At 35.8% G+C, this 4,706-nt stretch overlaps 1 long non-coding RNA gene across 1 annotated transcript in view; it reads left to right on the top strand.

Annotated features, from left to right (window-relative positions):
* Positions 1-3,845: 3,845 nt before the first annotated feature.
* The window catches only part of LOC113120615 (uncharacterized), a 48,881-nt gene continuing 48,020 nt past the window's right edge, over positions 3,846-4,706 (top strand). The window contains exon 1 of the long non-coding RNA XR_003294640.1: positions 3,846-4,026. This is a non-coding gene — a long non-coding RNA (uncharacterized LOC113120615). The remainder of the gene's footprint in view (positions 4,027-4,706) is intronic.

Raw genomic sequence — 4,706 nt, 5'->3', positions numbered from 1 at the left:
TAGTGATTGATTTTTATGTTTTCAGTTAGCTTGTGGTTAGCATACTAGCATTGCTATTGTATGACCTAACAAACCCATCAGTACAACACTATAGACTTAATATTTACACTTTACAAAATCAGTTTACACCTGATATGACATCATATCTTTGTTAAAATCTCAGCGAGTAAGATAATGTGCTGGTTTAACTGGTTTAAGATGACCATCAAACAAGACCCTTATAAAACCACCAAAAAGAGCAGCTTGATACATTTGGGAGACTAGACTTGCATGTGTAAGCTGTTTTCCCCCAGCGGGGATAGAATTACCACAATATTTATTCATAGGAATGACAATTTATCTAACTGATTCTGGGCTTATAAAACAGCTCCTGTGAAATAAATAGCAGACACAACGAGTGGTTCAATTAACCAGCAGGAAACGCTTTTACTGCAAGCTTTGACGTTACATGCAGCTTGCTTTCATTCAGTGACGAATGGTTTGGCCCAAGTCTTAGTCGAGTTGAAAACGAGACAAATGTGCCCCATATTCAGAGCCAATCAAACCCAAAACCACAGACTTAGAAGATCTTAATGACGAGAGCAGAGGTGATTGTAGTCGCCCTGTTTACAACAAAGTATGCTAATGTGCACAAGATGTGTTTGTGTTCATTAGCAGAGATCCGTGTGTCCTTTTACTGAGCGCAGGAGGTCGGATCTCTTCCATGTTCATGTGATTGAGCCACACGAAACGTTTTCTCTGCCACTTCATTAGTGCGGCCCACATGTACTGCTTTATCTAACAGGAAACACATCATATAACACGGCTCCATCCTGACCCACAGGCCTGACCCAGATCCTCCAGCTTCATGTTGGCAGTGTGGTTTATGCATCTTTGTAAACAATAGATTTCTGATCCAGTGTACTGTAAACACAAAAGAGGAACTCCTCCGTGTCTTGTTTAGCTGTTTAAGCCCCATCTGTCCAGCAATGGATTTATGTTTTAAAAAACGTGCATGTCAGAATTGCTATCAGTTGGTTTGATAGCAGGCACAGGAAGTCAATATAAGTTGGACATGATGTTGGACAGATGTTGCATTTTGGTTGATAAGGAAAATCGGGCTGAAGGATTATTTGATGCCAAATTGATACTGACCTAATGTTGTATTTTGGTTACCTAAACTCAACAAATATCAACCTCAGCTGACGTCAGTATTGGACATCAAAATTAACATTGACAGTAGACATTAAATTAACATTGAACTTTGAATTATGTGAGCATTTATCTACTGACAAATAGACACTGTTATACAATAATGATATAGTATTACGAATATATGAATAAATAATTGCATGAATTAAATTAGCAAAAACAGATGCTATTAAAATAATTTTAAATAATTTTTTTATATTGCAGTAATGGCATCAAAAAATCTTAATGGTCCTAAAATGGGGTTTATTTAGAAGTATATTTTTGTATGAACATTTTTGGCATTAAAAAGTGTGAAGTGCACAATTTGCAAAAAAAATGCAAAAATAAGGCAAATTGTTTCCCTAAACATGCATATTAAGATTTTTGTTATTATTTTTTTTTAATGTAACAAAATAAATGTAAAGAATAAATACATAAATGCAGAAATTAACTTCAGATGCTATTTAAATATTTAATTTATTAATTAGTTATTTTATTTGTGAAACAAAATCTAAACTTTTGTATACACATTACTCTAGTTCAGTAGTGCAAATCTTTTGTGATTTGTTAAATATATTAACAAGTTAAATTCACTGAAATGTGCTATTTAAAAAAATATTTAAATTATATGTCATCATTTTTAATTTTATGCTGTTTGTGACTTACACACCTTAGGACAGTCGGTACTGAATGATTTGGGAAATGCGTGTGTCCTTATGGTTTCATCAGTTACTGTCATGATGTCATTTTCTGGAGCTACAGAGTGATTAGTCACATGACATTTACAATTTAGGTGAATGGCTCAAATAAATGTCAGAGGTAAACGAGTAAAGATGTCTGATTAAGTACTCCCAGTGCTAGCCAAGTAAGTGCCATTAAGACGAATGGGAACGCTTACTAATAGCTCTCTAGGTATCATAGACTTTGTTAGTTCACATTAATTCACAAATTGTTGATTTAATATCAATATCAATTCATCATATATTTAACTCAGGGAATATGTCTCAGGGTCAAAATCAATGTTGTCAGCCGTGTTCCTCCTGAGATGATACATGCCAAAGATAAATGGTCTAGCGATCTTTACGTAGTAACTTAATACTTAACTTAATACTAAAGCAAATAGCAACAGATAAACATTACATCCCACACTGTAATGCTATTATTCTGCTGACCTATCGTCTGTTTTTATATTTCACAATACCAAACCCACATGCGTCAAAATACGTCCCTTTTAATGCATTTTTGCCAAAAGCATTAAAAACCAAAAGTTATTAACGGGGTCATATGATGTTGCTTAAAGGAACATTATTTTGTATATTTGGTGTAATAGTGTGTTTATGCGGTTTAAGGTTAAAAAACACATGATTTTCTTCATACTGTACATTATTGTTTCTTCTCCATGCCCTGCCTTTCTGGAACATGAAGATTTTTACAAAGCTCATCAGTTTGAAAAGCAAGGTGTGCTCTGATTGGCCAGCTATCCCCGTGCCTCCTGATTGGCCGAATGCTTCAAGCATGTCATGAAAATGTTACGCCCCTCACCATACTGTGATGCCTTGTCCGGGCACAACAAGACAAAAACAATAAAACTCATTACAAACGAGCAATTTGTTGCATCCAGTGGGGACGTAATTAGGGATTAAAATGACTTTTATTGTGTTTTTATGCGTTGCATTGCGCTGCGTAAACATAAAAACATGTCTGCATTTTTTATCAAAGAAACAAGCGCTACTCTACACTGCTCAAAAACTCACGTTTGAATCATCAGTAGCAAATTCTTTAAATATGAAATATGTACTTACAGACTGTGAGTCAGAACAGCACTGTAGTCTTCTCTCCTATAGCAGCAGGAAATAGTTCTCCATAAAATCTGAATATTTGGGTTGGACTGTTCTGGAACAGTGTTGAAATACAACTTAACCTCTAATTTTCTAGTTGTGTCCTCTTCTGGAAAACCAAACAAAGTATTTTCCCTTTCACAGTGAAACAGCGTCTCCACGACATGACGCCAGCAGCAACAGCGAGAATCAAAGTTACGCCTCCTTTTTTTGCATGAACATTTGGACAGTGTTATGCATATCTTCCCACATCGTGATGTAGACATGTGGGGGCGTGTTTAAACAAGGCGTTTTAGGAGGGGGTGGACAAGTCTTAACTTTTATAAACAATACCTCTTTGGATTTGAGACTTTAGTCTTTGCAACTTTAGGGATCGTATCTATTCACATACTGTGAATAGATAGAAATAGAAAACTTGAAAAGGTTAAAACAAAAATTATAAGTTAATATTTTCTAAAAAGTATTAATTAGAAGTACCTATGAATGATCTATCTATCTATCTATCTATCTATCTATCTATCTATCTATCTATCTATCTATCTATCTATCTATCTATCTATCATTTTGTCTTATAATGAATGATTGAGGAAGTACTATTAAGGATTTCCCCTCATTTTCCAAAAGTGACTTCATCATTGTTACTCCCCATTCCGTTTGTAGGAATAAATGTCAAATGATTTCACATTACATCAAGTTTATTTAGCGCATTGTTACTCTAAACTGACAGAGGTTTGATGTGGATATTGTATCCAGAGGCTCGGAAGTATTAACCCACAGAGGCAGAGCGTGGGGGCGATGAAAGAGCAGCGGACAACACTTCCTCCCCAGCGGCACACAGGAAATGATTCAACGGCCTGCACATCCACTTAATTCAGACATTATGGACGCTTACACAGACTCAGCCTGGCCATAGAGTTAAAGTAACTGGATTTAGGCTCCCACTAGGTGGCAGGCATGGCTAATCAATGTGCGTCTTGCCTTGAAGAAGCCTCATAAAGCATGTGCGGTTAAGAGAATGGTGAGTGTTTTCTATCTTTTGACTTTTCTCGAGGCATAAACTGATATGTAATCACTCCCAAAGTGCGTATAAAGCTGTTAGCATTACAATGGCTAGAAACCACATTGAGAGTTGGTTGGAGACAGTAGTACACTGCATATGAGAACATGCATGAGTTAAAAACAGGATTCTGTCGCTCCAGAATCAAAGCTTGAGGCGCGTTCACGTGAAGAACGGATGACTTTATTACCGATCACGCACGGAAACGTTTGGTCGTCTGGTGCAAAATTCACTTTACATGTTGTTTGAACATAAATGTGTGTTTGAAGTGTTCGGAAATCCTTCCTAAAATGATAAAAAAAAAATCTACCCAGGTTTTTTTATTATTATTTTATTTATATAAAGCAGTAAACCCCAAGAAGCCATGGTTTACAGTGAATTTATAATAAGGGGCATTGTTAGTGCCTAAAACCCCTTTGCTGTTATAAATTCACTGTAAACCACAACTTCACATATTGCTTCTAGAAACCTTTTTTTTTTCAACATGTGTAGCAAGGTTTTACAGAAAGTAGATAAAATGCAATGATATTAGTTAAAACATTATCGTCTGCCAAACAATGTAGTTCCTCAGAAACTGTTGACGAGCAACACAGACATAAACAAAGGTGTATGTTCGTGAAGTAATTTACAACCGCTTCAAA

Source organism: Carassius auratus, chromosome 20, assembly GCF_003368295.1.
Source record: "Carassius auratus strain Wakin chromosome 20, ASM336829v1, whole genome shotgun sequence".
Classification (NCBI taxonomy): Eukaryota; Metazoa; Chordata; class Actinopteri; order Cypriniformes; family Cyprinidae; genus Carassius; species Carassius auratus.
Note: the sequence above shows the minus strand (reverse complement) of the source record. Positions and strands in the feature narration are given on the sequence as shown.